Genomic DNA, 17,397 nt, shown 5'->3' on the forward strand with positions numbered 1-17,397 from the left:
TGTGTGTTTGATTGCACATATTGGTGTTTGTTGATGTTTGTTGGTACTTTCCTTGGATTTTGGTTTTGATGGTATTTGATGGTAATATATAACAATTGTCAACTTTTTTGTTTCTTTAAATATAGATTTATGGGTTTTGAAGAATATTTATAAGACCAAGAACAGTTAGTTGGAGAATGTCTGTTGGTCGTTGAAAGTGAATGGGTCAAATTATGGTGCTTAATAGAGGATATTGGTGTTCGTGTTTGTTGGAATATAATGCTTATTTAATGATGTGGCCAAGGTGAATATTTAAATGAAGATATGGTGCCAATTATTCACCTTTATTCCAACATAGCCAACCTTTCAAATGTCATTACAGTTTTAAATCATACATTACACAATAGATAAGTTATTTGTATTTTATGTGGGTAATTTGCTTGTTTGTATTATATTTATTGTTTGAAAAGCAACAAAAAGAAAAGATGCCTTGCGTGCATGCATATGGCCAAAATAACAGATACACAAAAAATAAGGACACGTTAAAAAGGGCGTACAAGGGTATATTGCATAAATTCGTAATAAATGTGCTTAATATTTTAATATGTACTAGACATTAAGTACTGGAAATCATTAATAATGATATTTTTGTCTACTTAAAATTTTAATTTTAAGTAAAAATGGCAAATCTGTTTATAGTAATACAAAGGCACTGAAATTTGCTAGTTCGTCAGAGTAAATTATATCAAACGTGTTATAATTGCTTACTTGAGATATTATTATGTAATAATCAGGCAATAAGGTATCATTAGTAAGCAAAATTGTAACAAGTTTGACATGGATTTACTCTGACTAATTATCACATAATTATCTAACACCATCAAACAGCAAAGCCAACAACCTCTTCCCAAAAAAACAGCAAACATTCCCCGTGAAACACCAACAATTGCCAACAATCACATTCAAACACAAACACCAACAAACATCAACAAACACCAACATGTGCAATCAAACACCATCAAACAGCAACATGCTCCATCAAACATCAACTTTATCCAGCAAACACCATAAAACAGCAACACTGTTCAACAAACATCATCAAACAGCAACTTGTTCCATCAAACATCAACATTTTCCAGCAAACACCATCAAACAGCAACATTCTCCAGTAAACATCATCAAAAAGCAGTATGCTCCATCAAACATACATAATAATAATGTTATTTTCATTTTATATATGTAGTGTATTAACATTTTGTACAATACATATCTAAAACTATATTTCAGAATGCATTAATGCCACAACTTATTATAGTAATGGGGACTGGTTTATAGAAATTACATCAAATATTATCCTTCTCTCCTTTTCCATCTAAAACTATAATACATCACTTAGAATGACCTTATGGTGGTGTTTTTTTTTCCTTATTATAGTTAATTCATATATATATATATATATATATATCAGATGTGAGAAAGTAGGAAGTGGATAATTTTTTTGTTCATTAAAGGCTAACACACCCTCATTTGGCCCTTTCGGTGGTTCATTGTCAGAATGATTTCCATTATGCCAAGACTTTCCTTCCTTATATTAGCACACTCAAATACACCAGGCTTCTCTCAACACAATATCCATTTATTATAGTAAAGTGTGTTGTTTTCTATTAACCTGGTTTTATGTGAACATGCTCTTTAGAAAACTGAATCGATATAAATTCATAACACAAGATGTTTTTTCTTCTTGTCTAAGGTGTATCAGTTGTATGATGATAAAGAGTATATGTGATATATTTGTCATTATGGTGTACATAGGGAAAGACTGATGAATGATTCATTCCTAATATTCTTTGCAATATTTTAAATTCTCTTACTGTACAGTTTATATAGAAGTTTTGGCATCCTTCACCATATTACATATTTTGTAAACATATTATAAACACAACCTCTACAGCAAATTACTTTTAAAATGTATTAATGCATACTTACTTTATACTTGAATGTAAAAAATGGGGTTGCTTTCCTGCCTCAGGGACTGGACAGCTTGCATTCTTTGATTCAACTATAAATTCTGCATCATATCAAAGAGTGCTTGAAGATAATGAGGTCATCTGTCTGAAAGTTGACGTTGAACCCGAAAGTGGACCTTTCAACAGGATAATGATCCTAAGCGCACTAGAAAATCCACAAAGGAATGGCTCAAAAAGAAGAAATGGAGGGTTATGGAATGGCCTAGTCAAAACCTTGATTTGAATCCCATTGAAATAATGTGTGGGGATTTGAAACAGGCAGTACATACAAGAAAACCCTCAAACATCTTGCAACTGAAAGAATATTGCATGGAAGAGTGGTCAAAAATTTCAGCAATTATGCAAAACATCTATAAGACATAATTTCTGCTAAAGGGGGCAATACTAGCTTCTGAGGCCAAGGGTGTACTTACTTTTTCCACAGAAGAATTATCACATCTATTGATATTTCTATTGAATAAATTATTGAAAAAGCTCATTTTCCTTGTGGTTTTGTTCAAGTATATCAACTTCATTAATAAGCGCTGTTTTAAAGATGATCAAACGTTTGCTTGTCCAAATATGTCAAAAAAAGCCAACAATTTCCATGGGGTGTAGTTATTTTTTAACATGATTGTATGTAGGGGAATGACAATAAAACTTCACTTGACTTAACTTGATTCGACTTTTCAGCATGAGGCATCAAGGGTAAGACTCAGGTCAATACTTGACTTGCTTATACAGTGCCCTCCACTAATATTGGCACCCTTGGTAAAAATTAGCAAAGCAGGCTGTGAAAAATCGTCTTTATTGTTCAATCTTTTGTTAAAAAAAAAAAAATCACAAAAATATTCTGCTCTCATGGATATCAAACCACTGCAAACACAACAAAGGTTTATATATATATATATATATATATATATATATATATATATATATATATATATATATATATATATACATAACTTTGTTAAATATGTGTGTGTGCCATAATTATTGGCACCCCTTTGAATTCATAGAGCAAAAGGGATTTCAGTTACTCTGTCAGATTATATATTTGAGCTAAAATTAAAGTTGCATCTCCAAATATGACACATTATTATATGTCAGATTTTGTTTTGTTTTTCATTTTATCTCATGAATGAATGAATGAATGCCTTTTATTGTCCCTATACACATGTACAATGAAATTAACAGCCACTCCTTTTTTTGTTCCGTGCCAACATGTACATAGAATAAACAAGAAGAATAAACAGATAAATAAGATAAATAAACAGATAAATAAACAAGATAAATAAACAAGATATTGGGGCGGATGGGGGAGGTACTATGAAATGCACAGTTTTGAGACACTATATACATATGCTGTGAACTCAGTACATGTCTGTGTTTAGAATGGTAATAGCTTTTGGGAAAAAAACTATTCTTAAATCTATTAGTCCTTGTTTTGATGCACCTGTAACGTCTCCCTGAGGGCAACAGATTGAACAGATCAAAACCAGGGTGAGAACTGTCCTTAATGATGGTTTTTCCTCTGCTAAGGCAACGGGAGGTGTAAATATCCATCAGGGAGGGGAGAGGGCAGCCAATGATCTTCTGTGCTGCTCTTACTACTCTCTGAAGCCTCTCCCTGTCTGCTGCGGTGCAGCTAATGTACCACACCGTGATACAGTATGTCAGCAGGCTCTCGACGGACGAGCGGTAGAAGATCAGCAGCAGATTGGAGTCCAGACTGTACTTCCTGAGAACCCTCAGGAAGTGTAGCCGCGTTTGAGCCTTCTTGATAACCGCTGTGATGTTGTCCGTCCAGGAGATGTCTGCAGAGATAAGTACGCCAAGAAACCGGAAGGTGTGGACCCTCTCCACACACTCACCATTAATGAAAAGGGGGGCCAGCTCAGTGTTGTGCTTCCTGAAGTCTACAATGAGTTCCTTGGTTTTCTTGGTGTTTAGAGCCAGATTGTTCTTTGAACACCAGGCTGCCAAGTTTAGGACCTCCTCTCTGTAGGCTACCTCATCTCCTTTTGAGATGAGTCCGACCACTGTGGTGTCGACAGCAAAATTGATGATAAGATTATTGTTGTGGACTGGACTACAGTCGTAGGAGTAGAGACAGTACAGGAGGGGGCTCACAGCCCTGTGGAGAACCTGTGCTCAACGTGCAAGTGGAGGAGAGGTGGGGTCCGAGTCTCACTGTCTGAGACCGGTTGGTGAGAAAGTCCTTTATCCAGGCACATGTGAGGCGGGGGAGGCCAAGGGTGACCAATTTGGTGATGAGAATGTCCGGAATTATTCTATTAAAAGCCGAACTGTAATCCACAAAAAGCATCCGGACGTAGCTCTGTTGCTGCTCTAGATGTCTCAACATGTAGTGGACAGCTACGGCGATAGCATCCTCTGTGGATCTGTTTGCGCAATAAGCAAACTGATCCATCTGAGCATTTTATCTCATGCATTTATTATCATCTGAACGCAGCAGGCCAGACTTCAAAGGCAGCAAGAACTTCAGAGAATGAGCCAACGGCAATAAATAGATTTGACTTTTAGTGTAATAATCAAATCTTGGTGAAAGATAGAGAGATATAATGGAAAATTTCATTTTTCATTACAAGATATGTGTGAGAAGATGTGTAAAATGTGTGAGAAACTGGAAGGTTCTTAAAGGCAAGCAGGTATTCATTGAGATAGACAGACAGACACCTGTCTATTTATGTGAAGATCTTCTAATCACATTATTCCATTATTAATGCAGTCAATTAATAAAGTTAACCTTAACCTCGGTAACCAAAATGAAATCTTTTCATTCAAAATTGCGCACAGACAGACAGACACACACTCTCACACACACACACACACACACACACACACACACACACACACACACACACACACACACACACACACACACACACACAAGTAGTGTAGAGAATGAGTGAGGAAGTGAGGAAGTGAGAGAGCAAGAAATCTTGAGAAAGAGAGAGAATACAGAATAAGAGAAAAAGAGTGCCTTCTATAGACAAGTACCCGATAACACATGGATAACCTGCATCAAGACAAATAAAATCATTTTTATAAGAAATTAATTACCTCAGATTATATTGAGATATTCTGTATCATTCATAAGCATTATTTCTCTGTGAACTGTTATATGGGTCATTGCTTGTAGTCGGTGACTTTTTCTTCTTGAAGGAAACATTTTTCAACTCTTATATACTATGTTAGACAGCTAAAATAAAAAAAAGCTTTGTCAATGAACCGCTGTCATAATATTCATTCATTCATTCATTCATTCATCTATCTTCAGTGCCGCCCTTCTATCATAACATTTATTAGACAAACAAATTACTAATCTACTATTAAACCTCCTTAAATTATATTAGTACATTATTTTTTAAAAATCTGTATTTTTATTCAGTTGTATTTATTTATGAATATTATTCCCCCGTCAATCTGTGCGACTTTTGCTTTAATAAATTAACCCAACCTACTCTGACTTCACAAGAATAAGCATCACACATATTTTAACAATATTCACTTTTAATATTTTTCATGTTTTGCATGTTTCACTTGTACACATGTGAAGCAAAATGACACAGAAAATTTATTCAGTTTCTTTCTTTCTTTTTTTTTTAACATATGTGATTAAATATGTTCAAGGCTGTTTCTCGTGGTACAAGGAAAACAACTATCAAGCCTTTTCTCTTCTCTGTATTGCCACCAAGATGGCTTCCCCTGGCTGTCAGAACAGCGGAGTCACTGGCTGTATTCAAATAACTACTAAAAACCCATCTCTTCACTAACCACTTGATCAATAGTGATCACTAAACCTTCTCTGGAGAGCGGAAAAATCTCAACTTTTACACTTACCAAGGTTTCAGCTTAATCATATACTAAGACCCTAGCCTGTTTGTACTAGCATGAGGACAGGTATTTGGAGAGTGTAAAGCACTTCTGTAAGTCACTCTGAATAAAGTCGCCTGCTACAAATGTAAAATAAACAATGCCCTCCACTAATATTGGCACCCTTGGTAAACATAAGCAAAAAAGGCTGTGAAAAATTGTCTTCATGGTTTAAACTTTTGATCTTTTTTTTTCAATCACAAAAATACTCTGCTCTCATGGATATCAAATAATGGTTTATATATATATATATATATATATATATATATATATATATATATATATATATATATATATATATATATATATATATATATATACATACACACACACACACACACACACACAGTATCTCACAAAAGTGAGTACATCCTTAACATTTTTGTAAATATTTGATTGTATCTTTTAATGTGACAACACTGAAGAAATGACACTTTGCTACAAGGTAAAGTAGAGAGTGTACTGCTTGTGTAACTGTAAATTTGCTGTCCCCTCAAAATAACTCAACACACAGCCATTAATGTCTAAACTGCTGGCAACAAAAGTGAGTACATCCCTAAGTGAAAATGTCCAAATTGGGCCCAATTAGCCATTTTCTCTCCTCGGTGTCATGTGACTTGTTAGTCTTACAAGGTCTCAGGTGTGAATGGGCCGTGGTTGAATCATCCTGCAGGATAATGATCCAAATACCTACATCAAAATCAACATAAAAATGGTTTACTGGCTACAATAAATAAATGAATATATATATACAGTGAGGGAAAAAAGTATTTGATCCCCTGCTGATTTTGTACGTTTGCCCACTGACAAAGAAATGATCAGTCTATAATTTTAATGGTAGTTGTATTTGAACAGTGAGAGACAGAATAACAACAAAAAAATCCAGAAAAATGAATGTCAAAAATTTTATAAATTAATTTGCATTTTAATGAGGGAGATAAGTATTTGACCCCCTCTCAATCAGAAAGATTTCTGGCTCCCAGGTGTCTTTTATACAGGTAACGAGCTGAGATTAGGAGCACACTCTTAAAGGGAGTGCTCCTAATATCAGTTTGTTACCTGTATAAAAGACACCTGTCCACAGAAGCAATCAATCAATCAGATTCCAAACTCTCCACCATGGCCAAGACCAAAGAGCTCTCCAAGGATGTCAGGGACAAGACTGTAGACCTACACAAGTCTGGAATGGGCTACAAGACCATTGCCAAGCAGCTTGGTGAGAAGGGGACAACAGTTGGTGCGATTATTCGCAAATGGAAGAAGCACAAATGAACTGTCAATCTCCCTCGTCCTGGGGCTCCATGCAAGATCTCACCTCGTGGAGTTGCATTGATCATGAGAACAGTGAGGAATCAGCCCAGAACTACACGGGAGGATCTTGTCAATGATCTCAAGGCAGCTGGGACCATAGTCACCAAGAAAACAATTGGTAACACACTATGCCGTGAAGTACTGAAATCCTGCAGCGCGTGCAAGGTCCGCTGCTCAAGAAAGCACATATACATGCCCGTCTGAAGTTTGCCAATGAACATCTGAATGATTCAGAGGACAACTGGGTGAAAGTGTTGAGGTCAGATGAGACCAAAATGGAGTTCTTTGGCATCAACTCAATTCGCTGTGTTTGGAGGAGGAGGAATGCTGCCTATGACCCCTGGAACACCATCCCCACCGTCAAACATGGAGGTGGAAACATTATGCTTTAGGGTTTTTTTTCTGCTAAGGGGACAGGACAACTTCACCGCATCAAAGGGACGATGGACGGGGCCATGTACCGTCAAATCTTGGGTGAAAACCTTCCCTCAGACAGGGCATTGAAAATGGGTCGTGGATGGGTATTCCAGCATGACAATGACCCAAAACACACGGCCAAGGCAACAAAGGAGTGGCTCAAGAAGAAGCACATTAAGGTCCTGGAGTGACCTAGGCAGTCTCCAGACCTTAATCCCATAGAAAATCTGTGGAGGGAGCTGAAGGTTTGAGTTGCCAAACGTCAGCCTCAAAACCTTAATGATTTGGAGAAGATCTGCAAAGAGGAGTGGGACAAAATCCCTCCTGAGATGTGTGCAAACCTGGTGGCCAACTACAAGAAACGTCTGACCTCTGTGATTGCCAACAAGGGTTTTTAAACCAAGTACTAAGTCATGTTTTGCAGAGGGGTCAAATACTTATTTCCCTCATTAAAATGCAAATCAATTTATAACATTTCTGACATGCGTTTTTCTGGATTTTTTTGTTGTTATTCTGTCTCTCATTGTTCAAATAAATCTACCATTAAAATTATAGACTGATCATTTCTTTGTCAGTGGGCAAACGTACAAAATCAGCAGGGGATCAAATACTTTTTTCCCTCACTGTATATATATATATATATATACACACACACATATATATTTATAAAACTGTATTTCCTTTGATATCCATGAGAGTGGATCAAAAGGTTAAACAATAAAGAAAATTTTTCACAGCCTCCTTTGCTCATGCCGTAGGAAGAAGAGGTAGGATTTCTCATGATTAGCTTCCATTAGATCACTTATATAGTTTATATCATCCAAATAAATGAGGGGTATATTCTCTTACCTTAGAGGCTTCCAGCGTACAGAATATTTCCCCATGTTTGAGTCAGTCGTGACTGGTGTGGGTAGCACAGGTGAAGGCGTGGTTTTGTATGTGGGCATGGCTTCTGGCACAGTTACAGGTGTGGATGAAATTTCAGATGAAGAGATTGTTTGATTCTGTTTACAGTGCTGAGAACCTAAACGGCACCGACACAGGCTTTGCTTTCTGCACATGGCTCTGTTATAACAATAAGGAGAACACTTTGCTGCAGAGAGAAAGAGAGCTTGTTAGATTGATATTATTACCCTAGTTGCTGTTGCTGTTAACACTCTTTCCATTGCAAATACTGCTTAAGTATTCACCCCCCCTTTCAGTTTTCAACATTTTGTACTGTTACAAATTAATATTACAATAGACTTTATTTGCACACAGCTTGACTCCATTCAGCTAATTATATGATTTCTGATGGCAAGTGGTTTACTCTATAACTAATTTAGGGGTTTACATTTACTTGGGTCAATATTTATGCAGTCAAATCTTTTACATTTTTTATTTGTAAAATAATTTTGCATACTACATTCATTACCCCCCACTTCAATATTATGGGTTTCCTCACATGAACTGGTCCTTAAACAACATTTCTATTGGATCAAGGTCAGGACCACTTGTGTGCTTAAGGTCAGTGTCTTGCTGCATGACTCATATTCTCTTGAGATTCAGTTCAAGGACAGATGTCCTGAAATTTTCCTTCAGAATTTACTGGTATCATTGAGAATTCATTGTTCAGTTATAACAAGGTGTTCTGGTCCAGATGCAGCACAACAGGCCCAAACCATCGTACTGCCACCACCATGTTTCAAAGATACGATAAGGTACTTATGCTTGAATACAGTGTTTTCCTTTCTCCAAACATAGCACTACTCATTTAAACCAAAAAGTTATATTTTGGTCTCATCCATCCATAAAACAGCAATGTTGCAATATTCCCTCTGTTTGTCTCGTTATTATAGATAGGGTTTTGGGCACATAGCTTTCATTATTAAAAATATATAATAAATATACTATATATGAATAGAGTTTCACAAGATTTTAAACTTAATCACTCACGTTTTGTGCATTTTTTAGTCTTGGGATGAATGATCCATCCAGGACAGCATCTCATTCCGCACACGTTTGGCCTGTGGAAAAACAGACTGATTATGAGCTTTTCATTGTATTTGTAGCAGTTTCTGATTTTTGCTTTGCTGGAAATATTCTTGTTATTTTATTATTTATTTGTTCAGCATTGAGATATCAGAATCAGAATGAGATTTTGTAAACTAAGTGCAGTAAATCTTCTAAGATATGTTTGTTGTCTGAGGTTTTGCATTGGAGCTATAAGAGTAATGTAGCTAACAGGTAAAGCATGCTCGATGCCTCCAGTTTAGCAGCATTAAAACTGCATGTAGAAATCAGTGTCATACAGTGGTGACATCCACATGAATGCCAGGACCCATGGTTTCCCAACAGAACATTGCCCAGAACAGCAGACTGCCTACATGATGTAAAAGCAAAGATGATTCATCAGAACACTTTCTTCTATTGCTCCATGGTGCAGTTCTGATGCTCACATGCCCGTTGTAGGCTCTTTCGTAGGTGAACAGGGGTCAGCATGGACACTCTGACCGGTCTGTTGCTATGCAGCCCCATACACAGAAAGCTGCAACACAGTGTGAGTTCTGACATCTTTTTATCATAGCCAACATTAACGTTTCAGCAATTTGTGTTACAGTAGCTCTTCTGTGGGATTGGACCAGACCGACTAGCCTTCACTCCCCACGTGCATCATTGAGCCTTGGGTGCCCTTGTGCCTGTTGCCGATTCACAGACTGTCCTTCCTTGGACCACTTTTGGTAGGTACTAACGGCTGCATACTGGGAACACCCCACAAGACCGTTTTGGTTATTTTAGAGATGCTCTGAACCGGTCGTTTAGCCATCACAATTTGGCCTTTGTCAGAGTTGCTCGGATCCTTACGCTTACCCATTTTTCCTTCTTCCAACACATCAACTTTGAACCGACTGTTCACTTGCTGCCTGATATATCCCCCTCGCACTCTAACGAGATAATCATTGATATTCACTTCACCTGTCAGGGATTTTAATGGTATATATATATATATATATATATATATATATATATATATATATATATATATATATATATATATATATATAGCTACATAGTGTAAAAAACAATGATACAATACATTGCTATTTATAAAATATAGTAAACAGAGTTCATTTCAAAGTAAACATATCAAGGTGCATGTAAAAAGCATCACTTCAAATTAATTTAAGGCTATGAGCATAAGCTCCTGCAAGACTTGTCTGAGTGTGAGATTAACACTCCACACTGACCCCTCACCCAACACTGAACTCAACAAAAGGATGAATAAGAAGTGATGAATAAGAAGAGGGGCCTCCGTCCATTCAGACGAGAGCTACACTTTTAACACCACTTCTTTTTTTTTTTCCAAGTGAGTAAACAGGATTTGATCAAGAGTCCTCAACTTGGCCTCCCTCTGTTTGTCTAGTTGGTCTCTGGGAGAAAAGCAATTAGCATGCTAACACAAGCTCAAGAGTTTAAAAAGGGAGAAACAGTAAAGCCGTCCACATGACCTAGACGCTTCATCAGCTTGGATTTGCGAAATTGGTTACAGTGTTGTGGTTTTATTGTGGGTCTGCCATGGTGTGTTACCTTTGACATCAGGATTGTAGGCATAGCTAACTTGGCAGATGTCATTGACAGAAACAGCAAAGAGGAAGATGGGGAGGAAGAAGGAGAGAATAATCAAAAAAAAAAACAGGGAATAAGAGAGACAGCAAGAGAGAGGGACATTCAACACAAAAAACACCTTACAGTTAATGTGGTTAATTATTCGCTTCATTTTGCTACACAATCATATTTGTAAACCCAGTTACACTGCATTAATGGATTTAATTGGGTAACACTTCAGCCATCAAAAATAAAACCACATGAATGGTCAAAAATAGAAAAGCCAGTATACTGTAAAGAAGCCATATTATTATTAGAAGAAGAATGGATTTTGTGTGCTCAAGCATTTGGAACAGAGCCTTAATTTGGCTGACATACTGTATAACCTAATCTAGTGTAAACCCTAACTACATAGATGTGAAGATTTGAATTGTCACCTAACTGTTGTGCAAATGTTAGCATGATAATGTTTGCATGGCACTAAGTTTAGTCATCTTACATGCTTGGAAAGCAAATGTGTTTGACCCAAATAAGGAAGTGTTCATGTGGAAAGCTGTTTTTAGCTGGACTTGATCACACACATGCCTAAAACAAATTAGACTTAAACTACACCTCCAACTGGATCTTTGTCCAGTTGTAGCTTTGTGATGTTCTACAGTTTGTTTTTACAAATATTAGTCAGAAATCACATATTTAAGTGTTTTAGAGACACTAAAGGGTGTATGATCATTTAGACATACAGTTATGCGAAACAGGAGTGTGTGTTAGCTGCATTAGTATCACAGCTCCAGTGAATAGATTGATTCAGAACCTAATTTAGTAAAGTCCTGAATGTGGGTTAAGCCGGGTGCACACTGTGCCATTTTTAATAGTCCTTTGCGACTGTTGCTTGTCAGACTGAACATGATCCCCACTGTAAGCCATGTCACACTGTAGGATCTCAATTGTCATTAATGTCAGGTTGTACGACAGACGTGAAACAGGGACGCACTCAAGAAGACTCGTACGGAGTAGGAGAAGCCACACTACAGGACTGTGCCTCGAATCTTCTGACATTGGCAGAATTTAATCAGAGGAAAAATTTTTTATCATAACGGCCGTTAATTGGTTGTCGGGGAACTTGTCAAACTAGTGATCAAAGACTACAGATTCTGGCCTAGGATTATAGGAATCTTTCAGGATTCTCAAAATTTGTCTCAGACGACCAAATCGTGGCCAAAATCATACAGTGTGAGCCCGGCCTTAGTCATAAACGAAGGTAAAAGCTAATTCTTGTTCATGGCTTTTTGATGGGGAGTTTTAGCCTTTCATCTTCATGGATCTTTAAGTGTTTGATTCAAACTATAGCATGTTTGATCCGCTTTAAAGGCATCAAAGAATTTCTGAAAGGATGAAATGATACTATTTATATACAACACAGACACACAAAGTCTAATATTATCACACAAAGTCAGTTCCTTTGATTTACCCCTACTGCTAGGCATTTCAGTTACTTTTATGACTAAAAAACTTCATATAGAGTGGAGTCCAAGAGTCTGAAAATGCTCCTGATTTGCATTCCTTTCAAATTTAATACAACAATTTGCATTACACATTATATTATTGACAACAACTTGAGTGAAAAGTAGAATCTTTGAAATATTTACATGAATATTTACATTTTCAATGTATGTCCCCTTTTTGCTTTAATGACAGTGTGCACTCGAGCTGACACAGACTCTACAAGTTTGTGCAAAACCTTATGATCCATTTTATATCAAATCCATCGGAGTGTCATCTGAACACGTGCTTCAATAGAAGAGATTATGTATGAGGAAAATCTGTCATTTTGTGCAAAGCAGTTAACATGCTCAATATCACAATTTTGCTTAAATTTCAATAGGAACCTAGAAATAGTGCAGAATTGCACTATTCAAGATATAGATTCAATGTTTCTTTGCTTTTATATCATTCAAAATGATAAATCCTCTTGATTATTTACAATTTATATGCAAAAAAATCCAAGATTTCTAATGTGGTCTCAGACTTTTGGATCCCACTGTATGTGTGTTAGGTAATGTTAATTCATTTAAGTTAGAATAATGGTAAACTGAGCTACAGTATAAGTTTTGCTTAACTGTTAGAAACAATGGCTCCAGTGCAAAAGTAAAGAAGGCAGATTCTGATGTCTTTTTAGCTTTGAACACAAAACTTCAGGTACATCTGGGCATTTCAGGAGCTGTGGCGAAGACGTCCCCTTTACAGGTCACCGAACATGCGGTTTTTTTTTAGGGTAATTCCAGCACAGTCATTCCCAGGATCAGCAATGTATGATGAAAGACAAAACAGTCATACCGGTAACTCTTTTTGTTATACTGTAAACTTTGCTCTTTCTTTGTAAATAAAGTAGAGTATGAACACGTAGATAATTGCGAGTTTGTTTGTTTTTTTATAATGGGGCAACAGCAGTTGAAATGATACTGAAGTTAAAAAGAACTAAGTTTTCACAGCATAATTTTTAGCCATGCATGATAGAATTGATGTAAAATCAGTAAGACTTTGAGCTTTTTTAAGTGATACAAGCATTTCATAACTGAATAGTATTTTTCAAAGATGAACCTGTGATCATGGACAGGTATCTGAAGATCTAGAAGTATGAGTGTAAAAGGGTATTTGGCACGAAACCCCTGTGATCATGGACAGACAACTATCTGCAGCAAATGTTTGTTTTTTTTTCCTCCCAAACTGTGAATGATCATTGACCTATGCAGATTCTCGAATAAGTGACACCTGACTGATGAGGCAATATCTGTTATGCTGTACTGAAACCCCTGGAAACATGTGTGTGCCAGCTAAGAGCAGTGGTGGCAGGTTGTGGTATTAGATTTCAGGGCTAAAATGTAATATCTGTCACTATTTCAACAATTAAACTATTAGGGTTGAGCAATGCATCAGTTACAGTACATAATATAAATATGATGGGGGCAAACTATTACACACACTTAAAGGAACATAGACAATTGCATTCTAATGTGTTTTTTTTTTTTTTTTTTTAAGTGTCTCAAATTAATAATGCCCTACTGGGCTCATGCCATAATTCCTCCAAATACCAAACACATTAAACAGAAAACTTGGAGCTTATTTGCTTGACCCAAAAAACACTCAATTACAATGTCTGATATTTGTCCTTTTGTGTACTTTGTAAGTCTGTCTATTTTTCTTATGGTGATGGTGTTATGCTTGGTTCCAAAAAAGAGGATCAACATTCACAATGTGAGTTTAGAGCAAAATTTTAACAGATGTTGGGCTCTTTAATCCATTTGGGAAGAACTGTACATACACACACATACACACATGATCTGCTCTACATTTACATTAAAGCAACCGTTTACCCAACAATTAAATGTATCCACAGTTTCCACTTCACCCAGATTGTAGTTTATCAGAAAGGATATTTTTGATATCTCAAGTTTGTTTCTTTAGCTTTCGACTGGAGCTAATGTAGCTAACAAGTCATTGACACTTATAGCCTCCAGTTTAGCATCATTCAAACTACACACCAAAATCATCACACACTTTTCTAAAAGTGCTCTCTCAAGTTGTTCAGTATCTGAGTAGCAGTATCTTAGTATTAAAAAGACTTACTTATCTACATAAGAATGGAAAACCTATCTACCTCAATCAAAATAAAACGACCAAATTGAACTCTATTTGGACACCACTCATCACCGACATACACCAGGGAATGACTTCACAATCGCTAACAAAACAGTCCCTAGGGACAAACCACATAACCAAAGTCATTTCATAGAAACCAAAGTTGGTGTTATACATGTTAATTTACTCAACTGACATTCCAACAGCTATTCTTTGCTCATCCTCCCCATAACTCCGCCCTCCACCCTCTAGTGTTTTGTCTCGTCTGCTGTGTTGTCTGGTATGTCCTACACACCACTCACCACTCATAATAACCTTTAAAGTACAAGAAAAAAGTAAAATAAATAAAGTTTCAATGGTCCCACAAAAAGGGGAGTGTCAGCAGAAAAGGGGGGGGACCCCTTTGCTTACGTGGTTTGAGGAACCTATATCATCTATATACCTATATTATCTACAAAAATACATCAAGGGAAATTGCAGAGCTATAAACAGTGGCAGGATCTTGACACCAGAACCACTTGTATGTAGTTTGATAACATTCCACACCAGCATCAGGTAGGTGTAGCTTTTAGATTTCACAAATTTCAAGATGGACCTGTACATCAAAACTGTTAAGTACAAATTATATCGTTTTGAGGATGTGATGACTTGCAGGTTGCAAAATGCTTAAATGTAATAAAACGAAACAAAACAACCCCCAGACCTGTGCTAAGGGGAACATTGTGTACATTTGACCTTCTTTTTGGCAAGTTGTTCCTTCAATCAAGCATTAGTCAGTCAGATAATAATAGATCCGATTATACCGAATATTGAATGTAGTTTACAAATACACATTTCTGGGTAAAAGTAATCTACTATAACTGAAATTTAATTGAAGTACACACTCACCCACTTAAATCAATCTGTATTCTTGTTCTGCTAGTGATGTACTGGATGTGTTTCAAACCAGTGGAATTAAGGCCTGAGTTGCTCTCAGTTTGTGAGTTTCCAGGTGATATCAATCCAACGGGTGGCTTTTTTGCCTCTGAAAGACAGATGCATATTAAAAACACACATCCAAATGCACAAATAAACAAATTCCTCCAGTGTAGCATGGTGCATTCAAACACTGGATGCTTTTTACACAGATTTGACACTAAAAGAATTGGACTAAAATTATATTATTTGTCATATCCATATATAATGTCTGCTATGTTCAACGAGGGTTGTATCAGATGATGAATACTGAGGCTCCTAGCGATGTACTGCAGTTGCTAAGACTCCAGCAGGAGTGTGAATGGGATAAAAGGATAAAAGAAAAGAAAAAAAATCACAGTCAATAGCACTCTGTAGGCACAAAGAAACAGCCAATCATATTTAAGCTTGTCATGCAAGGCCACACCTCCTCCCACCAGTGCTTTAAACCAAGGTTGTGTCCCACTCCTGCTTTTAACACACCCTTGTTGACTTCCCCTTGGTTGAGCACCTTTCTGAACTTTAAGGGATACTTTATTCATGAGAGATCAGGTTGACATCACTGAAAACTGAAGGACCTGTTTAAACAGGAGCATAACATTTAACTATGTGCTCAAATTGCATTTAATTCCACCAATTTTTCCATCTGGGCAGCATGATGGTGCAGTAGGTAGTGTTGCCACCTAACAGTTCCAGGATCCCTGGTGCGATCCTGAGCTCGGGTTACTGTCTTTGTGGAGTTCTGAGTATTCTCCCCCTGTACACATGGATTTACTCTGGGTTCTCAGGTTTTCTCCCACCTCCCAAAAACCTGCCATTAGACAGATTGGTGGCCATAAATTGCCCCTAGTTGAGAATGTGTGTGTGCGCATGGTGCCCTGTTCCCTTTACCACAAATGTAGCTGATCAGAAAGGATAAGTTTAGGGTCTAAGGTTTTACACAGGAGCTACACATACACGGGGAGAAAATGTGAAACTCCACACACCTGAGCTCAGGATCAAAACATGATCCTGGAGCTGCGAGGTAGCGCAACACCTTACTGAGATGTGTGTGTGTGTGTGTGTGTGTGTGTGAGAGAGAGAGAGAGAGAGAGAGAGAGAGAGAGAGAGAGAGAGAGAGAGTGAGAGAGAGAGAGAGAGAGAGAGATGAATTGCAGTGCATTTCAGTAATAGGTAAATGTAGTAAAAATTCAACATAGTACATAAAGCGTACAGGTGCTTTTCATTTCTTAAACTGCGCATCCTCATTTCCTTTCCTTGCTTCCCATCCCTTCCTCAATTCTTAGTTCCTCCCTCTGAGGAACCTGAAAGGAAGCAAAAAAGGAACAAGGACAGAAGGTATTGATAAACATTTTTTTTTTTAGATTGAGATGTTCTTTCTCACTGAACTATCCCTCTAAAGCAACTTCGGTGAATTTACTGTCATGTTGCCCAACTGTATTAATGACATAACACTGAATTAACCTTAATTACAACATTATTGTACTGTAAGTGTACACCACATGCTCGCTTGGTGGTGTTTTAGCCTAAACAATATTCTACTCATCACCTGTCTGTTTTTAAAGCATGGTATATTAACTGAAACGCAAACTAAAAAAGATAAACTATA

At 37.0% G+C, this 17,397-nt stretch overlaps 1 non-coding gene across 1 annotated transcript; it reads right to left on the reverse strand.

Annotated features, from left to right (window-relative positions):
* Nucleotides 1–6,257: 6,257 nt before the first annotated feature.
* LOC108264074 (uncharacterized) lies at nt 6,258–16,085 on the reverse strand. The gene is made up of 3 exons (XR_008393914.1): nt 15,723–16,085; nt 8,463–9,619; nt 6,258–6,575 (listed from the first exon to the last, which is right to left on the reverse strand). It is a non-coding gene; the product is annotated as an uncharacterized LOC108264074 (transcript).
* Between the last annotated feature and the right edge of the window lie 1,312 nt (nt 16,086–17,397).

This window comes from Ictalurus punctatus, chromosome 4, assembly GCF_001660625.3.
Source record: "Ictalurus punctatus breed USDA103 chromosome 4, Coco_2.0, whole genome shotgun sequence".
NCBI classification, from domain to species: Eukaryota; Metazoa; Chordata; class Actinopteri; order Siluriformes; family Ictaluridae; genus Ictalurus; species Ictalurus punctatus.